The following is a 12,241-nucleotide window of genomic DNA, read 5'->3' on the forward strand; positions in this document are numbered from 1 at the left end:
CCATATGAAGTCGAAGAGTATAGGACCAGTATTCCTGAAATTTTTGCCAAATAGAATGGAGGACAGAAAGTCACGGACAAAAAGTCACAATTTATTTTTTTCTGATTATTTTCTTTGAAGAAAAACCGCTTATTTCTCCAAAAATATTTTTTTATTTTTACTATTGTATATATAGCAACATTCCAGCAGCACCTACATACGGGGTATATATCTCCCAATTGATACGATATTCCCGTGCTTGCATTTCCTCTCATGATTTTCTTGATAGAGGGTAACTGCTCACAAGGAAGCTATTAAACCAAGAGTTCCAAATGGTGAAGTTGAAATCATCCCTTCGAAAATTTAACGGACGCCATCACGAGTTGGTTGACCGTTATGGAATAACCGTTTCAGAAATGATATCGGATATGTTCCTTACGTCGTAACTACAATCCCCTTCCCTTTCATGAATGTGACCTACCGAATTAGACTATTTACCAGATTTGTAATCACATAAGCAACACGACGGGTGCCACATGTGGAGCAGGATCTGCTTACCCTTCCGGAGCACCTGAGATCACCCCTAGTTTTTGGTGGTGTTCATGTTGTTTATTCTTTAGTTTTCTATGTTGTGTCATGTGTATAATTGTTTTTCTGTTTGTCTTTTTTATCATTAGCCATGGCGTTGTCAGTTTGTTTTAGATTTATGAGTTTGACTGTCCCTTTGGTATCTTTCGTCCCTCTTTTACACTGATTGAAATATTATTTCTTCATCATGTGAACCCCAAGGGTGACTGGGGTATAGAAATATGGTCACTTGGTCTTCTCCCGACCGGCAGTAAAACGCTTGCTGAAGTGGGGCGTCCGTTTGGCTGTGCTGGATGTATCAAGTTCGCAGTCACGTCCGTCAGAAGGGGACGTTAAATCCGATGCCTCGTGTAAAGAGAGTGCCACGCTCTTTGCACGTTAAAAACCCTTGCAACAACTCTTTGAGGGGTCCGTAGGTGGCCTGTTGCAAGGCAAAATTTCTGTCCCTATCCAAAATACCCTCATTTTCCAGTGGCAGTCCAAATTTCCCCGACCATCATCCTAGATGGCCTCTATTACAACAACCTACCTATTGTATTTATTGTGAACTTGTTCTCGTCCTGAATATGCATGAAATATTTCCCACTGGACGTTAAGCAACCAACAATCAATCAATCAATCTTCATCATGTGAATATCATGCACAATCTTTCTCGTTAGGGGTTTGGAATTATATATGAGAAGAACACAACCCGTGTCATACCAACAACTGGTTTTGAAATAAATATCTATGTCCGGTGCATACTTGACTCGTCATACGAATAACGTCAAAAATATTTACCGTACAGGTAAAATAACTTTGTCGTTTATAGTTTACCACTTTATCATGGTCATTCTTTAAGATAATTAGCCAGTTAATATAAAATATATTAATTAGCCAATTAATATAAAATATTATAAAGTAATGCTATAGCACAATTATTCATTAATTCGCGTCACATAGGTAAATAAATTTGTCGTTGCTAGTGTCAATCGGTTAATATACAGTGTCGTGGCAACGAGATCCTTAGTCAAGTGAATACAAAACTAACTATAAACGAAAACTTTAGGATACTTAAAAAAAAAAAATAGTAATCATAACTATATGATCATATGTATAACAATTTATAAAAGTAAACTATTACAGGTCAAGGTTCAACTTTCAACACAGAGCCTTGGCTCACACCGAACAGCAAGCTATAAAGGGCCCCAAAAATTAGTAATGTAAAACCATTCAAACGGGTAAACCGATTGACATAGATACTAGGATTAAAACTTTGTACGCGTTTCGTCTTCAAAAGACTCAACAGTGACACTCGAATAAAAAAGGTAAAAAGGCCATATGAAGTCGAAGAGCATAGAACCAGTATTCCTGAAATTTTTGCCAAATAGAATGGAGGACAGAAAGTCACGGACAAAAAGTCACAATTTATTTTTTTCTGATTATTTTCTTTGAAGAAAAACCGCTTATTTCTCCAAAAATATTTTTTTTATTTTTACTATTGTATATAAACCAACTTTGTAAACAAAATTGATCAAAACAATCTCAAAGACGATCAAAGAATTGTTAAAATAACAAATTGTCAAAGTGGCTTGGCACTTAAATGGCTTCATGGTGTCAAGAAATATATCTTTTTTATGATTAAAATTAAATAAATCTTGATGTTGCATGTATAATGACACATTTCCTATACTATTTATGAAAATATGTATTTAAAATTAAATATTTCAAGATATTTCTCTTAATTATTAAGGGTGACTGGGGTATAGAAATATGGTCACTTGGTCTTCTCCCGACCGGCAGTAAAACGCTTGCTGAAGTGGGGCGTCCGTTTGGCTGTGTGGGATGTATCAAGTTCGCAGTCACGTCCGTCAGAAGGGGACGTTAAATCCGATGCCTCGTGTAAAGAGAGTGTCACGCTCTTTGCACGTTAAGAACCCTTGCAACAACTCTTTGAGGGGTCCGTAGGTGGCCTGTGGCAAGGCAAAATGTCTGTCCATATCCAATACACCCTCATTTTCCAGTGGCAGTCCAAATTTCCCCGACCATCATCCTAGATGGCCTCTATTACAACAACCTACCTATTGTATTTATTGTGAACTTGTTCTCGTCCTGAATATGCATGAAATATTTGCCACTGGACGTTAAGCAAACAACAATCAATCAATCAATCTTAATTATTAAAACAATTGTCAACAAATTATTTGTGACTTTTTGTCCTACTAAATTTGTGACTTTATGTCCTGTGACTTTCTGTCCGTTTACCGCCAAATACATCTAAGGTTTGTTATTGTGACTTGGATAGAGAGTCATCTCATTGGCGTTAATATCGGATCTTCTTTTCTTTTATCTAAAGACATATTACCTGGCCACAGCGGGACATTTACATCCAGACCTGCTTATTGTTCGTCCTTTAACAAAGATTTTCAGATTCCTCAAATATTTATCAAAACTTCCTCCTCAGTAAAGTTTAATTGGTCTTTCTCAAATCGAAATGTAAAATAGAGATATTTCCTAATCTATAAGATGCGTCTTTAAAAAATAAACATTAACAATAATATTAGTAAAATTAAAAGAAATTAGTAATACTTAATTTTTATGATGCACATTTACGAAATTGATATAAATCGTCAATTAAAATTACAAAATTATTTCCTCTCTCTATAAATTGGGTAAACAAGAGCTCAAAACATGCATCTTCCAAAAATGACATAAGTTCCGATATACATTCCTTGTCAATTTTTTCCTGAATGTACATTAACAAGAAGACCAATAGTGTGGTTCCTCATAAATATGAATTATTGTAACCTAAAATTATTGTCATCACCTGGGTTATTTCCCCTGAGACAGATATCAACACATCTTTTGATTTCATCAAATTCCTTTTCCACCCTTTTCTGACATGAAGTTCCTGAACCAAACATTTTCTTGTTGTGTAAGACATTGTTATAGTTTTCTTAGATTGGTGTGTTATTTGAATCATAGACCTTTGTAATGCAGATGATGGACTTTTTTTTCAACAAATGTGCCATCTTCGTCCTTGAGCAGAAGTTCTTTGTTAGTTTTATCTAAATCAGACCCAGTGACTTGTACATTAGTATTTTTCCCTAAGTCACAATAGTATCTTAGTAACAGTACTCTCCTCCAGTACCAAACTACTTTTTTTGTCAAGATCAAAGGTAATTTGTTTATCATCACAAGTGCCCTGTATCAGTACGTCGGCCTCAGCCATATTTAAATGCTTGGAGTATGACGTTTATATAAATGTACGATAATATTTGTTTTAAGTTATTTTTTAAATAAATTGTGGTGTATTTGCACCATTTTTTATATATTTTACCCTCATCACATTTTCAAACTGGGCGCCGCCATTTTATAAATTTGGCATTGGAATTGTTCCAAACGACAATTAGTGAAAAAATTTGTTATTCTATAATGAAATAAGTATAATAAGCAAAATATATACGACTGTTTTCGATCACGCCACCATATAGATGCGAGGTTTTGTCATGGTGAAAGTGACATAATTAAATTTTCATTGTTTTGATTCTTATAAAACATTTCTTATCTGTGTCCCAACAACAATCATCCCTGGGGCAAATATAGCTTTGCCATTTCTATTCTAAAAGCTACATTCACGGTTTGCGTGGCCGTTTACAAGAAGCTCTCCACCATGCTGGGGAAAAACATGTTGACGATGTACAACACCTAGTAGTCTAATGTCTTTGTCACACTGAAGTGCTTTAAAAATATGATTAGTCGTAAAGTTGCAAAGTTTTGTTAGAATAAAAAAAAGTAATCAATTAGATGTTGAGACAAATGAAATGTTCCGCCATTAGTATAAATCTGTTAAATCTCGATCCTCTCATTCTCATTATAGGTATATATGGTAGTCCTTTGTCTTTTAAGTATGTGGCAGTGTACAATTGTTCACCTGATCCGTCTTCGTAGAAAACATTTGATACAAATCGTTTTGAAGTTTTCTTGAACCCAGCCTTCTCTTACATAATAATAATAATTGTTTTAAAAGGTCTGAAACTGTAGTATTGGTTACATTGCACATTTAAAATCAATTTCCATTTTTTTTTAATGTTTGCTATGCTTTCTGTAGTACAACTATCCGTCATACAACTTGTTGTGTCGTCAAAACGTATTTCTCCAGAACCTGTTCCTGCTATATCAACTGAAAATTGATGTGTTTGTGACACATATGTGTCGACCTTTCCACAACACACCTTTATAACCGGCGGTAAATGTTTTTTTCTTCTTCATTTTCTACAGAAAACTCTTTACCAGAAAACTATTAGCCTTTTTCGTTAAATATTTAACATTTATTAATTCCATGTATAATCGCTTTATTGACAATGTTCCAAGTCGTTTAACCATATAACATGTAGCGACTGTTTGTATTTTTTTCACTCTGATGTTAACTATAGATACCACTGCTTCTATAATTGAATTGATATGTTTGAGCCCAATTTTCCTACTTAAAACATAGTATAACTCGTCTACATATATTAAAAGGGTTTTCCCTTCATTTGTCCGAAAGAATTGTTTTGTATAATATTCATAATGTCGGTATGAGTTGCTTTCACCTTATGTATGCACATTATTTAACCAAGGCACGTATAATGAATAAATACACCGCGCAACCGAACGAAACATTGTCGGATATCGTAAATTAGTCAATTTAATAATCAGTCATATAAATTCAATATGAAGACTAACAAAATCTATCCCGAAGTACCTTTTATTTGAAAATGTTCATTCCAATTCTAAAAATGCAACGACCCTTGATGTTTGTATCTTTTAATTTCTGTGTTAAAATGATATTGAATGAACATGCACAAACTTCTATTAAACAATATGTGTTACTATGAATTGATTGAGATGTTACCCTTTCTTCAACTTACATCATACTATACATATATATTGAATTATGAATGTGGTAAAAAGTGCATGTGGATTTCCGACTTTATCACGAAATCAAGTTATTATTTGACTTATCTCCCTTTTCCCGCTATCATCAGGTTAAATTGCTATATATTGTTTAGTTGGGTTTTTTTCTCTCTCCACTGTGTTTCTATGAAGGGTTATATCCCCCTTTATGACCGTGTCAACATAACAACATATAGAAGTCCGCAATCATGGTTGTCCGACAGCTACACTTGTATATCTATTACCAGGGAACATTTTGACTTGTGAGATTGAGCCTGGTTGTACGGCTTCTCGTTATTAAAACTTTGTTATTGATCAACCTAAATCACCGGGATTTACTGTAAGATCGCACAAATTTAACAGATTGGGTCAACATGGTTAACGAAGCAAGAAAATAACTATGTGCGCAAAAAGGAATGCTTATTAAGGCTATTCCCTCACTTTGATCTAGTCTTTTCCAGCATATACATGATATACTAAGGCAGGTGTTTAGGGGACGAGCTTGGAATTGGCTCTTATGCTACCCAGTTCAGGCGCTAATGGATGGCGAAGGGACAAAGAGGATCCCTTTAAAAACACTCTTTCTGAGGCCTCATCATTTTGGCAGAAGCTTGTACATGAGGATGTGAGAAAGAAAGATGCGGTCGTTGTTAAAGGGAAATCACACTATTTATACTACTAATAATAATTCATTGAAATTTTGCATGTAGACAAATCATACGTATTACGATATTTTAGGCGGAAACATTTTTAGGGTCACCGATGTTGTTTTCGAGATATGACGTCATCAAAACTTAAAGAATCGCGTTACACAATAATATAGAAATAGCGCTCTGAATTGCTTTAAAATGGCAAAATTATTGAAAAACGATTTTAAACTGGAATATCAAATACAGTCAAATGTTATTTGTACCTTAAACACATTTAATTGTCTATGTTTCCTTATTTTTGGAGGCCTTTGGCCATTTCCCGCCATTTTTAATTGCTATTTATAATAGATTTTTCTTGAAATAAAAAAAAATTCTACTAATGTTTTTCCCTTCAAACGTATGCATAAGTTGCAGCTTCAAGGAAGATTTTAAAAGCATAAATAAAAAAGGGAGGTCACCGATGTCTTAAATCCGTTAAAACGGAAATAATCTTATCATCGGATTTTGGCGGGAACTATACACTATTCTGTTAACGTTATCTATAGAACAACGTTGCTGGCATAACAGCATTTCTTGCAACGCTTGGGCTGAATTAAAATATAATAACTATATCATGATTGAACATTTTTTTAGGTATTTTGATTATTCATTATTTTTGTCAATCTATCGAATCGTTAAATATAGATACAGTAACATTTTATTGTAAAGTAATTGTCAAAGTTGAAGTCATCTTTAGTATTTCTTAATTGCATTAGTTGTATGGGGAAAACGAATGTTTGTCTCCGATGATGCCGTATTATGCAAATAAGTTTTGGCTTCCAGGTAAAGAATATTTTATCTCGGAAGACCGAGGATATCCGTGCTAAAAGGTAACACCTTCCTTTTAGACTGCAGACAGAATAATTTTGCGAGCTTGTTCATTCTCACCGTGTAAATGAAACCCGAAATGCCGTGTTTATAATGGCATAAACTCGAAACGTTAATAAAAACTATTTTCGTAGGGAATTAAAAAAAGGGTTAACATAACCGTAAATATACAACGCTTCATAAGTCAGTTATTCGAACTGTGGAAACCAATATCTTGTCTGAGTTCTATCATCCTGCACCCATTTTTCATACATCGTTTCGTGTTCATTGTACATAATATGTTCAGTGTTCATTGCCATGGTATGAAAGCTTTATGTATTTCTTTTTTATGATATTTCCGTTCGATTAATCGGGCAACCTGGATACGTTATAAGATATATAATGCATCTGATAATTCAGTGCTAATACAGATTGACAATAAAAGACGCATCGTTATATTGGTATCAGGAACATATAATGTTCCCAGTTGATATGTAATAAATAAATCTTTTAACTTATAATAAACGGAACTAGTTTTTTAGGCAGTTAAGCTGCCTTATGCGAGCACCCTAGATTTGTGTTCTACCCAATAAATGCTGAATTATGTGCCATTGTTTTTATCTAGCTGGATGTTATGTTATTTATAACTAATTTGACAGTTTTTTCATACTTTTAATTCTTGATTACAAAAAATATGATTGACTTTGTTGACATTCGTAAGAGGCATTTCAATGTCAATAATATGTATGATTTATTCAATAATGTTCCATTTACAAATATTGTTGCATTTTTAAAAGAAATTGGAATTTATTATAGAATATAAAAATGTTATATTTAAATCGTTTTTAATTTTTATCACGTTATTTTACTGTTGATTTTTATTTATATAATCAATTTGCTTTAGTCAAGAATTTTAGTATATTGAAGGACTTTTGGTCTTATTTTAAAAATATGCTTTAAATTGTAACAAATTACGAATTAGCTCTCGCCGCGATATAGCCTTTTTGTGCTAATGCGGCGTAAAGCAACCAACAATCAATCAATCAATCAATCAATTTTAAATTATAAGACGAAATTTTTGTATCTTTTAAATTTGGAGGCAGGGGTTGAAACTAGCGGTTGTCCGAGGTCTGCGACCTTCTACTTTTGCAGTCGGACTTTCGATTTGGTTACTAGCTACGCCCGACATGCCCGACTTGAGAGGAAATAAAAAAATAACTTTGCAAACCATTTTACCAAAGTCTCCTAATAAACGATCTCAAAACTGGTTCTTACCCCAGGAGTAGATTACCTTAGCCGTATTTGGCACAACTTTTTGGAATTTTAGGTCCTCAATGCTCTTCAACTTTGTATTTATTTGGCTTTTTTAACTATTTTGATATGAGCGTCACTGATGAGTCTTATGTAGACGAAACGCGCGTCTGGCGTATAAAATTATAATCCTGGTACTTTTGATAACTATTTACACCACTGGGTCGATGCCACTGCTGGTGGACGTTTCGTCCCCGAGGGTATCACCAGCCCAGTAGTCAGCACTTCGGTGTTGACATGAATATCAATTATATGGTCATTTTTATAAATTTTCTGTTTAAAAAACTTTGAATTTTTCGAAAAACTAAGGATTTTCTTACCCCAGGAGTAGATTACCTTAGCCGTATTTGGCACAACTTTTTGGAATTTTAGGTCCTCAATGCTCTTCAACTTTGTATTTATTTGGCTTTTTTAACTATTTTGATATGAGCGTCACTGATGAGTCTTATGTAGACGAAACGCGCGTCTGGCGTATAAAATTATAATCCTGGTACTTTTGATAACTATTTACACCACTGGGTCGATGCCACTGCTGGTGGACGTTTCGTCCCCGAGGGTATCACCAGCCCAGTAGTCAGCACTTCGGTGTTGACATGAATATCAATTATATGGTCATTTTTATAAATTTTCTGTTTAAAAAACTTTGAATTTTTCGAAAAACTAAGGATTTTCTTACCCCAGGAGTAGATTACCTTAGCCGTATTTGGCACAACTTTTTGGAATTTTAGGTCCTCAATGCTCTTCAACTTTGTATTTATTTGGCTTTTTTAACTATTTTGATATGAGCGTCACTGATGAGTCTTATGTAGACGAAACGCGCGTCTGGCGTATAAAATTATAATCCTGGTACTTTTGATAACTATTTACACCACTGGGTCGATGCCACTGCTGGTGGACGTTTCGTCCCCGAGGGTATCACCAGCCCAGTAGTCAGCACTTCGGTGTTGACATGAATATCAATTATATGGTCATTTTTATAAATTTTCTGTTTAAAAAACTTTGAATTTTTCGAAAAACTAAGGATTTTCTTACCCCAGGAGTAGATTACCTTAGCCGTATTTGGCACAACTTTTTGGAATTTTAGGTCCTCAATGCTCTTCAACTTTGTATTTATTTGGCTTTTTTAACTATTTTGATATGAGCGTCACTGATGAGTCTTATGTAGACGAAACGCGCGTCTGGCGTATAAAATTATAATCCTGGTACTTTTGATAACTATTTACACCACTGGGTCGATGCCACTGCTGGTGGACGTTTCGTCCCCGAGGGTATCACCAGCCCAGTAGTCAGCACTTCGGTGTTGACATGAATATCAATTATATGGTCATTTTTATAAATTTTCTGTTTAAAAAACTTTGAATTTTTCGAAAAACTAAGGATTTTCTTACCCCAGGAGTAGATTACCTTAGCCGTATTTGGCACAACTTTTTGGAATTTTAGGTCCTCAATGCTCTTCAACTTTGTATTTATTTGGCTTTTTTAACTATTTTGATATGAGCGTCACTGATGAGTCTTATGTAGACGAAACGCGCGTCTGGCGTATAAAATTATAATCCTGGTACTTTTGATAACTATTTTAGCATTATTATTCATGACTGCGATGTTCATTTTGATCAACCGCTAGCTTTATACAGAAAATCGCCGACAAATAATGTGTAAATTCGAGTAAAATCGTATCTGACAAAAACAACATTGAAAACAAAATGGCTGACATGAGAAGAAAATTACAATATCGGATCCGATTCCGGAAGCGGATATGGGATTTCCGGGTTTTGGCGATCTTTGAACTTTTAAAAAAATCAGACAGATGACAAAATACATCTTTGCATGGTAAATAAATATAAACACTAGAGTTGAAAACCAAAAGATATATGCAAAAGAACGAAAAAACAGAAAATATTTTGTATGAAACTCAAAATTACTTTTTGACAAATTTTAATGTCAAAATCCAATACAATGTGAGTCTTTGTGACAGCTGGTAACAGTATATTTAACAATATATATGGTCCTGGTGACAGTATAAATTTTCTTTATCAGTAATAAATGTTTTTAAAGCAAGTTAAATGCTTTAAAGTGTAAACATATTACATTGTACTGCAATTTCAATGTGTATTTGTTTTCTCAATTTTGATGGGTCTGTTAAAATAGCTAGAAGCTTCTTATTTTACACATATAGTGCAACAAGATTATATGATACCTGAATGTAAATGTAAGCAAATCATATGATATGTATGTGGAGTCCTTTGGGGCACTCTACCCCCTCCTGTTTGATAACTTTGAAATGGATGAGATTCCCACCTCTCAACCATATACATTCATGTATGGGACTATATAACTAATCAAATGACATTGTGACGAACTTCATTATGTGATTTTTTATCTTGTATAAATTATTTGCTTATTGTTCATAAATTGTAATTAATGAAAGGCAGCTCACTATCTTATTTTCATGGTTTATAAAGGTATGTATAAATTGCACCCTGATTGGCACCCCACTCAGTGATTTACGCGCCAGGTAAAAATCATGTGACAAGTAGCACATGGTTTTTCATACAGGTAAAGTGGTTAGGCAGAGCACACCTAGATTTTGATGTGAACAGACGTTCTGTCTGCTGCAGTTCACTTATATTTGGTGATACCTCAGAATTGTCAATTCAGGACATGGAGATTCACAGGACAATATAATGAATTTGCTCAGGTAAGAACATTTATTTATATTTTTGAAGGTGTTATCATTCAGTTGTCATTTTGACATATCAAACAGACCCGGAGACTTTTCATTCACGTGGCGGTCGATTTATGGTTTGAAATCTTGTTTTCATTTGATTATAAATTTATTTGGGGTTCAATTATTGGTTTCAGGGGTTGGTCCATGCAGTTTTAATGCTCAGTTTTGGAGCGGCAGCATTTAAATGGTCAGACAACGTAAACGTACGTCCCATTTATTGACACAGATCTTCCCAAATACCAGTTGTGAGGTTTAGTTTAACGTATCATACAACGGCCAATATATATATGTTATGTGGCAGAAATTACGTATTTACGTTTATAGAAGCTGTGGTATATTCACCGGAAGTTGGTGTTAGTTTACCGGAAGTCCGTGTTTCATTTAACGGAAGTGGCATATCAATATAGAAGCTATGCAATTAGTGAAATGTATTTTTTAAGTGAATATATAGTGAGCCATACATCTTATTGATGTTACAAGTGTACACAAGTCAATATTAAATAGTGAAAAGTTTAATAAAGTAAAAGTTTAGAATAATTCAATCTGAAAGTATTTGATGTTCGTTCCAAGCGACGTCCTAGATCTTGACCGCAAACAGAGTGAATGATAGCAGATGTGATGAGACATTTTTCTGATTAGTTTCAATTTATACTTACTAACATTTCAGTTGTTTACTTTGTTTATTTGTATTCATTTGCATGTTATAATTATGTTTAGTTTTGTTTGATTTTGTTTATTTTTGTTTTAGTAAAATATTATTTTTTACTTGTGTTTCTATGAATGTTGGCCAACTGACAATCCGATTATCCTACGTCTTTACAATGGTGGCAGCGGTGGGATTGTCACAGGTCCAACATTCATAGAGTTCATTTGTTATGAAGGTATAACCAGACACTGTTGATTTATTTTTGAGACTTTATTTCTGGTAACCTTACTCTGAAATATTTGTATATTTTTTGTATCATTATCAGATTAGATTGTGTACAACATGACGTCAGAAAAGTTGCCACAGTGGATGGCAGACTTGATTGATAAAGGTGAAACGGCATCTACTTGTTTAAATTTGTATAGAGAGATGCAAGCTGCAGAAAGAGATGAGAGAGCAGCTGAACGAGATATGAGAAAAGCAGAGATGGACAATAGTTATAGACTGAGAGAGCTGGAGTTGAGAGAGAAAGAGTTGGCAACAGGAGGTAAAAGTAGTTTTAAAACGTCAGAGTCT

The sequence above is a fragment of the Mytilus galloprovincialis genome, chromosome 8 (genome assembly GCF_965363235.1).
Source record: "Mytilus galloprovincialis chromosome 8, xbMytGall1.hap1.1, whole genome shotgun sequence".
In the NCBI taxonomy this organism is placed as follows: Eukaryota; Metazoa; Mollusca; class Bivalvia; order Mytilida; family Mytilidae; genus Mytilus; species Mytilus galloprovincialis.